A 10922-nucleotide genomic window follows, 5' to 3' on the forward strand; every position below is an offset into this window, starting at 1 on the left:
AATAATACGCTCTCAGTTTTATTCTCAATGAAATAATAACAGTTGAAAAAAAAATTTAAACACCGAGTCAAAAGATAAAAACTAAATAACAACACAAAAATACAAAAACAAACATTTAATAAAAAGAAAACTTAAGAATTCATAGTGTACATTTTTTTGTATATCTTTTAATCAATAAAATATAAAAAAAAACTAGATTTAACTAAAAAAAACACAAAACCCAAAAATGAATATCCCTGTTCATCGCACAATAGAAAGTACTAGTATAGAAATAAGAAATAAGAAATAAGTAATATAATATGATGTGGTGTGATAGAAAAAATGATATAGAAGAAAAAATAGATTGTATGAAAGGTGTAATTAATGTTAGTGGTTTATCAATAGCAAAATTAGTTATAACTAGATATGATACCCGTGCGTTGCACGGGTTCATTTACAATATTTATTAACATTATCTAAATGTTATTACATGTTCAATCAAAATTAGATTAATTTTAAAATATAAAATAAAAAATTGTGTTAAGACATTTTAATAAATAGTTTTAAAATTTCTATTGCAAATAATTAATATAAATATTACTAAATTTAATAATTAATATTTAATAATTAGTAATAATGTGATTTTAAAAAATTAATAATTTATTTAGTAATATGAAAAATCATACAGTTAATTTTAAATATTTTGAATTACTTAATAAGTTTTTAATATCATCATATTAGTTTTAATAGTATATTTTCAAAATTTATAGTTTATACCTGGAAAGTCATTTTTCAAAAGAGATAACCACAATTTTCCAAATAGTTATACACTTGTTAAGACTAAAATAAATAATTTAATTTCAACTTTTTCAATTATAAAAAGTTATAAATTTAATAGAGTAAACATTATTTAGTAAATTCAAATTTTTTAACTTTTGTAATAATTATTTCCTCTGTTATGCTTCCTCAAGTCATTTTGACTAATATATAATGAATAGAAATTAAAGTATATTTAAATATATTTTGTTACATAATACACACATATATTATATTTAATAGTAAATACCCTATAACAGAATTTTAAATTTTAAAAATTGTTATCGAACTTGTTTATTAATAAATATTATTTGATGATTGATTAATTTTAATTCTTAATATTTTTCATTGATGCAAAAGTTAAGTCAAGTTTTAAGTTTTTAAATATCATTATTTAATAAAAGCAGTTGAGTCGTTTTAGAAAATTCAATTTTTCAGTTTTTATTATTTATTTTCTATTTAATATATTTATCACAAAGGATAATTTTTTTTATTGTTTATTGCATTTTATTTATTATTACTATTATTTAAAAATTCTCCTCATGTTGTGATGAAAAGTTTTAACATGAAATTTAGTGGTAGTTGATTAACTTATTGCTTTGTAAATTTTATTGATTCATTATTAGTTTAATGCATATAATACAAAGGATTTTTTATTTTTTGATATATTTATAACAAATTTTCAAGTGACTTAGGCAATTTTATTTATTTTTAATATTTTAATTTAATTTATACAAAGGAAAATGTTAATGAAAAGGTTTAAAGTAATTTTTACATTTTAGTAGGTAGTTGAATAGATTTTTGACTTAAGAAATTTTATTAAGTTTTTTATTTTATTATTAAATGTATTTTCTTTTGAAAGTATTAGTAAAGGTATTAATACAAAGGAAGTTTTTATTATTTAATGCATTTAATGTAAAGGAGTGCAAAATCTCAAGTCTCCTTTACATATATATATATAGATGGGTTATGTCTATCTTGATTTTGATGTCTAATCTGAAGTGAAAGATTATAGGTTTCTTCAAAATTGGAGTGTTGCTCTTAGAAATATAATCATGTCTCATTTAAATGATAGGGCAATCTTTTAAGTATTTTGGATAATTATTCCATGATACATGATAGGGTATCAAAGCTTGTATGATAAAGTGGTCAAAGAGTTTGATGTTTGCTGTACACGCTTCAAATTCATGTAGACTTTTGTGTCACAAACATGTGAGAAATATAATCACCATTCATGTCTCATTTAGGCTAGCTAATTTGTACATAGAATCATAATAATTACGTACCTTTGCGGCATGACGTAGTTGATGGAACATAGTACTAGTGCGCAGCTTGCGTATGGCTCTACTCAAAGCTCCAACCGGTGGAGCTGGGCCGTCAATTGTGGCGGTGGGAAGAGAAACTTGCTCATTGCCATTTAAGATCATAATAAGATTGGTATCCAGAAAACCAGCATTGTTCATGGCTTCGTGCGCTTGTCCAGCCGTCATGGCTCCGTCACCAATCACTGAAACAACATGATTCTCCTTTCTCATCAAGTCTCTTGCAACTGCCATACCTGAAAATCATAATGGTTGAAAAATTAGTACATAAAACTTGAAAGGGTGATGGGGCTCATGAAAAGACAATACATTGAGGGCCAAAGATGAATTTCAGACACGAGATTAATGCTTGCTTGCCCAATGCATGTCGCGTTCGCAAAACATTGTTTACAACCATTTATGTTCTCAATCTCATTACTACAAGACATTAGACAATCATGTTAATAGTAGTATTAACCACCCAACATAAGAGCTTTAATACATTCATACATTTATTTCTTACATATACTATCATTTTCACTTGGGAAAGAGTGGGTAGCTCAGGGTTCGAACCTGAGGAAAGATAATTTATACACTAATTCAACCTTTTTTTCCTTCCCCTATTCTGTTCTGTACACGTGTATGTGTGTGTCGGGAAGTTGGGTCTAGTGAGTTTTCTTTTTGGCCCATTGACTCTTGTTCTAAGAGCTGGCCCATGAACTTGTTCCCCTTTTTTTTTTCCTTTCAAAAATCAAGAACCTCTTTTGGGATTTAATTCAAATGTTTGTTTATTATAAAAAAATGTTTCCTTTTATAAACAAAACATGCAAATCTCGTTTATAAATTTACTAGATGAACGTAATGTTTTATATAAATAGGATATTTAATGAATTCAGGAAAAAAAGGTACTTATAATTCATATTGTACCAAAAATAAATTTAATTGATGTATTTAACATTCAGATGCTCTGTTCGAAGATATTGTACGAGTTCCCAAGAAACACCCTAAGAACTACTCGACCTTTTCAAAAATCAAGGGCAAATAGGGAAATAAGTTTTATCCAGCCTGGAACATTTGCATTGAGGTCCGTGCATTCTGTTAGAAAGAGGTTCCATAACTGTTTTTTCCCTCCCACCGGCACCAGACACACACCACTCTCAATTCAACTCGCTCCTTCTACCTCTCTCGCCCAACTCAATTTCTCTTCTGAAACTTCCTCACTCTCTTGGTGAAGCAACTCTAAGGTAAGGGTTCTTCGTTCATCCTCCTCATTTTCACGTTTGATTCGAGTATATCCATTGCTTCATGCATAGCTAGTTTCACTTCGCTTGTCTTTGAACATTTTCTAACGTATGTTAGTGTTTTCCTTACTTTCATTTGGTTCTTGAATCTCAGTAATCCTTTTTTTTTCGTTTTCCTTAATCAAGCTAGTGTTTCTGTGAATTTGATTAATTATGTTGAATCTGTGTTCTTCGATTCGAGTATCTCCATTGCTTCATCTTCATGCATAGCTAGCTTCATTTCGTTTTTCTTTGAACATTATCTAACATTTGTTAGTGTTTTCCTTAATTTCATATGGATTTCTTGAATCTCAGTAATCCTCTGTTTTTTTCGTTTTCTTTAATCGAACAAGTGTTTCTATGAATTTGATTAATTATGTTGAATCTGTGTTAATCTGAATATTGATACGTGTTTAGGTTTCTAAAAATGTTCTTGGTTTTGCAGAAAGAATGCATCACAACACTCGCTCTCCCTTCGGTGCCAGCACCAGAACTCACATGATTCCAAGCAGAAAGTATTCCTTATGCTTACACAACTCAATCCTCTCATAGGACTTAATACATCCAATTGGGTTTACTTGTGTTTTATTTGAAGTGGCCATAGATGTTTGATTTAATGGTGAGTTGAATTTAAGAGGAAAGGAAAATTTGCTTAAAAAAAAAGCAAGGAAAATCTAGTCACATGAGGTTCCAGGGGAATAAAAAGCAGGGTGTCTTCATCAAATTATTTTTTAAAACTTAAATTAGGTAATTTTGTTGGTCGGTTCTGTTTTGGGGTGTGGGCTTTTAAAGCTTAGTATAGTTATGAGTGAGTGATTAGAGAGAATTATGGTATGTGAAAATAAATTGTACATGTGTAATACTATTAAATGAGTTATAAATAGAAGAAAATGGAATAAATAGTCTTGAGTTTTAAAGCAATACAAAATTTGAAAAATATGTCAAAACCTTAAATATTAGGAAATAATGAGTTTTTTTTTTCTGATCACATCTTGAAAGCAATTTTTACTATCCAACTTTTACTTTACGCCTATTTATATTTTTTCATCATCATATTTTGTGCACTCATAATATATTGGTTGCTCAATAAAATACAATTGTTATTTCCATCATAATAGTATCATGTTTGTTAAAGTATTGACTATTGTGTCAGTCATAGTAAAAGAAATACTATAATGATGAAATTCAAACGAGTTAACATAAAATGAAGGCTTAAATATGTTGGAAGTCCCTCTAAAATAGGGGTGCTTTGGTTAAGGTCCCTACAAATTTTTTTGGGTGGAATAAGCCCTTAATGTGAAAATAATATATGGTGATAAGCCCCTGCCGTGAGGTTCCGTTTAATTTCTGATGATTCTGTAAACGGCGTTGGCGTGGATTATATTTTGTGAAAATTATTCAATTAAAGAGGGTGCCACGTAAGTAAATGAGGGATCAAAAAATAAAAATAAAATGAAAATCCAAAGTAAAAAACACAAGTATGTTTGGGAATTTTACTTGAGTTTTTTACTTGGGTTTTTATTTTTTCAACCCTAATTTACTTACGTGGCACCCTCTTTAATTGAATAATTTTCACAAAATATAATCCACGTCAGCGTCGTTTGCAGAATCATGAGAAATTAAACGGAACCTCACGGCAGGGGTTTATCACTATATATTATTTTCACATTAGGGGCTTATTCCACCCAAAAAAAATTGTAGGGGCCTTAACCAAAAGACCCCTATTTTAGAGGGACCTCCAACATATTTAAGCCTAAAATGAAATAAAAAAAGAGAAATTTTACTCTTCAATTATAGTCTAAAGTAGAAAATAAACAAGAGGTTAAATCATAGATACAAGACGCACATTGCGCAAGTTTATTTAAAAAAATTTAAATTTATTTAATTATAGAGAGTATATACTACTAGTGCGATAACCCGTGCGCTGGATGTAATTTTATGTTGTAATTTTTTTAATTATAAATAAGTTAATCGTGTATAAATAAATTGTATAATGATATATGAAGAGAAAAATGAAATAAATAAATGAAATTGTATTGTAGACATCAAATATTTCCAAAAACTTTCTTAAACACTACATTTACACTACTGGTTTGTTGTTGATGCCAAGTGAAATATTTATTTTTTCTAGTTTCACTTTTAGAATTTCTTCAAATAAGTTAAACTCATGTTAGTAAAAATTTCTAATTTTTGCTTATAGAGGTTGTTCTTCTCCCTTCCTCTCAAATTCATTAAGGCTATGTTTGGCATGCCTAACTGATAAGCTGAAAAGCTACGTAATTGGAACAAAAGTGTTTGGTAAAACTAGATGTTGAACAAGCTGAAATTGTAAAATGATATAAAAGGACATACTTGTATAATTCTTTTTATATTTAACATTACTTTATTTTCACATTAATACCTATATGATATTAATATTAAAATTATTATAAATATTTTAATTTCACTCAAGTTATTTATCATCTGAAAAATATAATATTAATTTTTACTTATTTATTTTTCTATATTTTTATTAAATTAAATAGAATAAAAAATAATTAATAATTTGTAATATAAAATTATTTGTTTCATTCCAAAGTAGTAATTATTTGTGTGCGGGAACAGTGTGCATATTAGACAAGTGTGATAACTGATAAGTAAATAGATTTAGTAAAAAACATATAAGGCTAAATGTGAAATTTTAATAAAATAATAAAGATAAAAATGAGAATATATTTAATAAGCTATAAGCTACCTGAGATAGCTTATAGCTTAAAGCTTTAAGCTACTGAAATAAGCTCATTCACCAAACACTTTTATAGAACTTTTAAGCTAATCAAATAAGCTATAAGCAAGCTGAAATGGTATGTCAAACATAGCCTAAGGCACGTTTAGCTAATAAGCTAGCTTAAAGCTGAAAAGCTAGCTCATAGCTGAAAGTTGATAAGCTAGCTGAAAGCTGATAGCTGAAAGCTGAAAAGCTACGTAATTGTAACAAAAGTGTTTGGTAAAACTAGCTGTTGAACAAGCTGAAATTGTAAAATGACATAAAAGGACATACTTGTATAATTATTTTTATATTTAACATTACTTTACTTTCACATTAATACCTATAGGATATTAATATTAAAACTATTATAACTTTAAATATTTTAATTTTACTCAATTTATTTATCATCTTAAAAATAGGTTTTCCGAAGGAACAATAAAAATCATCTTAAAAATATAATATTAATTTTTACTTATTTTATTTAAACATTAATACTTATATGGTGGAATTTTAATAAAATAATAAGGATAAAAATGACAATAAATTCAATAAGGTATAAGCTTTAAGCTACTGAAATAAACTCATTTACCAAACATTTTTATAGAGCTTTTAAACTAGTCAAATAAGCTTTAAACTAGTCAAATAAGCTATAAGCTAGCTGAAATGACATGTCAAACATAGCATAAATACAATAAAAATTCTCATTTATAAAAGTGTTCCCTTATATTAGAATCTTAAACAAATCTTCCCCACTACCATCTCTAGAAAACCACTTTTCACATGACCACCCATTAATACCATTATCCAGCTATATCCTTATATTTTAATTTAAAATAAGCATGAATCAGATACGATAAAGAGGAACACATTTTAGAAATCAGAAACACATCCTTATATACTATCAGAATCAAGTAAAAAACGGTCACCATGTATGTCATGATATCGTTTCAATTTTCACCATGTTTGTCATTATATAGTTTCATGGAGAAGTAGAAAAGCGTAGAAAGGGATTAAAGCAAACTCTGGGTTTTTATTGTTCTCACCTAGGTCCTCATTGAGAAGAAAAAGAATAATGTTAAGAAATAGAAAAATCTCATATTATTGCTAAGATTCAGAATTCCATCATAATTACTTACTAAACTTCTTAGAAAAGAATAACATTAAAAATTATTAAAATATTAAAATTTATATGAAATAATCATGAAAAAAGAATAATAAATTATTAAATATGATTTCTATATTGCATGAAAAATGAAAGTCATCATCTTTATACGTACAACAATTCTATACAAAAATCATCCTCCTGCCATAGCAAGAGAGAAGCTTGCCCAATAAAAGGATCTCTTCAATCAGCTTGCTCCAATATTTCTATTACAATCAATCTTTGGCAATGAGAGGTGCCTGAAATTGCAAACGTACCAAACATCCTTCAAGCTCTCCTGCGATCCAATTGAAAAAAACCAGGTTAGAAAATTCTAGTCTGAATCAAACAAAAAGGGCTAAGAAGGGGGATGAGAACACACAGTTGATCAACTTACCTCTTGCATTTTATAACACCAGCTGCACTTACTCTATCAGATTCAAGGGCAGAAGCACTCAAAGGCAACTAATTTAGCCCAAGAAGGTAACAGTGACACCAAAAGAGTTCTGCAACTTTCCAATGTTTTGACCAGACATCCCAATCAATCAACATGTCCGCAATCATTGGATCCAACTTTTGATGCATTAAGGCTGCTGTAATTTTTCAGTTATGTAGAACAAGACTCCATTAATTCATCTAAATAGCAGGCATTAAACAAAAGAATTACCCAACATGGTCATTAATTCATCTAAATAGCAGTATCAAAAGTTACATCCAACAAAATATATGGGATAAAATTTTGAAGTGATTGATAGAAGGAAAGGCCTTACAATGGATTCAGTTATCCATAATTCTAACTCATACTCATGTTTATTAAATTAGTAAATAAGTTTAGTGCTATAATAAGACTCAATTGACATGATTGAATGAAAGATAATGAAACTCTTTGGGCAGCAACAGTATTTCCAGGTTGAGTTATCAAGTTCAATTGCATAAATATCACAATGAACATGAAATCCAATCATCTTATCAAAACATGATTGATATCCTATGAGGGAATACCTTCCTCAGAGTTTATTGCCCACAAAGCAAAATTGATCCTCAAACTAGAAAATAATAAAAAATACACGATCAAGACATCATTCATTAACACAGAATAAATGTTGCAAAAAATGTGAGACAACCCCCAAACTATCCAACTCAATGGATTTCATTTTGTTTATCTTTACATGCCTTTCTTATCTTTACATGCGTTTGCAGGGCCATTACATCTACAAAACAAATCATAGGTCAAAGATTGATAGTACTCATAAGAAAACCAACAAACAACCACCACAAAGTAAGATAGTACCAATCAGGTAGGAAGAATTAAGCATGCCTCCAAAGATTTCATTAAGAGGCACAAAAGTTGGGTCATGCTTAACAACCCGAGTTATTGGTCGAGCAAATTGTTTGTTCAGGACATTGATGTCTAAACAGTGAGAATAAGCACAAAATTTAGATGAAAATGAGTTATTGATAGACATCAAATCCTACATGCATTCATAATTGAAAAACCTTATAAAGATGGAACTGATCAAGTAGTCTATGGAAGAGCTGGGCATAAATTTATTAGCATCTGATGTAGCAAAGAATGACCAGTTAAAAAATCCTTTCAAATTTTTTTACCAAAGACTTTCTTAACACAAAAACATGAATTTGTCCTTCCTGATATGAAATGAATATAATCAAGTTGTAATTTGTTTAAGAAAGGAAATGTATAAATAAAAAAGAAATAGAAAGCCTATAAAACTGGAATACACATATTATACAGAAAAGCAGACCAAAACAAACAGAGAGAGCAAAATTTCTCCATTGCAAATAATCAAACAACAGACATACCATAAGCCAGATCTGTAAGCCAGTGCCTAGCTAGAATTCATCTTTCACAATATCCCTTTCTTTTTGATCATTTGAACAATAATCTCATCGTGTCCCTAACGCCATTGGATCCAATAGCCTGAAACACAACATCACTAACAATAAAAGCAGTGCCATTTTCTAACAAACTAACAACACCAAAACACAATCCCATCATATTACAAACATGGCTATATATATGTAAACACATGTCTTTTATTAGCTCTTAAATGAAAGGAACTTTAAAAATTGACTTGAGGTGTGGTTGACATTCAATATAGAAGCTGATATCTCCGTCTCTTTATAGTTAATGTTTGTACCATAGCAACCATCAACACTCACCTATTATGGACATTATCATGCATTGAACCTGAAGAACTGGTTGTTGAAAAATCTGGTTAGAAAAATGAGCCAGAATCAAAACAAAAGAGATATGTAGGATTAGAAGTTAGAACACGCTATTGGGGAGAGAATTCCTTGATGTCTCATTCAATGATACCAAAAGTCCAAACACACATAAACACAGCGTATACCACACACATATTTAATTTGCAGCTTCATAATCCTTTGCAACCTTTCGTGAAAGAACTGGGAAGTGGAAAAAGTCCAGAGATAATTGTGCTATAATTTGCAATAGGAATGATTGGAAAAAAAAGGTCTAGGGCTTAAAATAGAGGGAAATCGAGAATGGAGTTTGAAAAGCTTACCGATCTTTATAAAGTTTTTCTTTGGAGTGCTTAATGTCCATTGTTTCTCATTCATTTCCTTTCTTCGGTTCTTGTCTTCCATAGTCCATACCTCCTGCTTTTCATGGTCATCATGTAAAGTAACACTGCAAATAACCAATAACAACAACAATCAAGAAATAAGTATATAAAAGCATTGATAGACACAAATAGTGAAAGAAGTTTGAGAAAGCCTCTATTTGGTTCACCATTAAAATAAATCCATTATAGTTACAATGATGAATAATTTGGTTGATCCTTTTTTTTGAAACTTTAATCTATTCGGTTTTGATTTTATGATCATTAATCTTGTATTCAAGTTTTGAATTCAAATTGCAGGTCAAAGTCACGGTTATTTGATGGTGAGTGTCTAAATAGGAAAAAAAAATATTTGTCAGATTTTGGAAAAAAATATTTTAAAACGTATGATGATAATAACAACTGAAATTTTTTTCTTAAAAATTAAATATATATTTTAAAAGATGCTAAAAACATACAGTAAAATATAGATTAGAAAAATTAAAATAAAAAATATCGATTCTGTAAATTAAAAATAGTTTTAGTAAAAATAATTATGAATACTAATTATAAGTATTTAATCTAATTAAATTATATTATAGTAATTTGCGATTTATTTAATGAATTTTTTGACTTTATAATTTCGCATGCTACAATTATGAGTATTCATTGATTAAATTTTTTAAAAAGTAATTATTAGTAGAATAAACTGCATTGAATTTAGGTAGTGATTAAAGACATTTAACTGAATAGTCTACCTTCAAGGAAATTCAAAATTTGAATGCATATTTACTAGTGTTTTTGTTCTAAATTTGTATGAAAAATTATTATTTTATTTGAAAAACAAATAAAATCTGTATTTTTGTTGTAATGATATTAACGAAAATAAAGTAAAATTTGTATTTCAATGTTGAAAAAATAATATATGTATCTCCATATGTTTTTTTGTTAATATACATTTTTTATAAATTAAAAAATCAAAATTATTCAATTATTATTTGAAAATCTTATTTTCATAATATGGTAAAGTGTGAAACAAAAAATTAATTTCTAATTTGTGATTAGTTTTTATAT

General features: G+C 28.2%; 1 long non-coding RNA gene across 3 annotated transcripts; it reads right to left on the reverse strand.

The window, feature by feature from the left end:
- Positions 1-7363: 7363 nt before the first annotated feature.
- On the reverse strand, positions 7364-9740 carry LOC130714507 (uncharacterized). 3 transcript variants are annotated; one of them, XR_009011306.1, is made up of 4 exons: positions 9448-9740; positions 9088-9205; positions 7664-7902; positions 7364-7564 (listed from the first exon to the last, which is right to left on the reverse strand). It is a non-coding gene; the product is annotated as an uncharacterized LOC130714507 (long non-coding RNA). The 3 variants fall into 3 exon arrangements; XR_009011304.1 differs by lacking the exon at positions 9448-9740 and having other exon boundaries at positions 9088-9289; XR_009011305.1 differs by lacking the exon at positions 9448-9740 and having other exon boundaries at positions 7664-7859; positions 9088-9288.
- Between the last annotated feature and the right edge of the window lie 1182 nt (positions 9741-10922).

Source organism: Lotus japonicus, chromosome 4 (genome assembly GCF_012489685.1).
Source record: "Lotus japonicus ecotype B-129 chromosome 4, LjGifu_v1.2".
Taxonomy (NCBI): Eukaryota; Viridiplantae; Streptophyta; class Magnoliopsida; order Fabales; family Fabaceae; genus Lotus; species Lotus japonicus.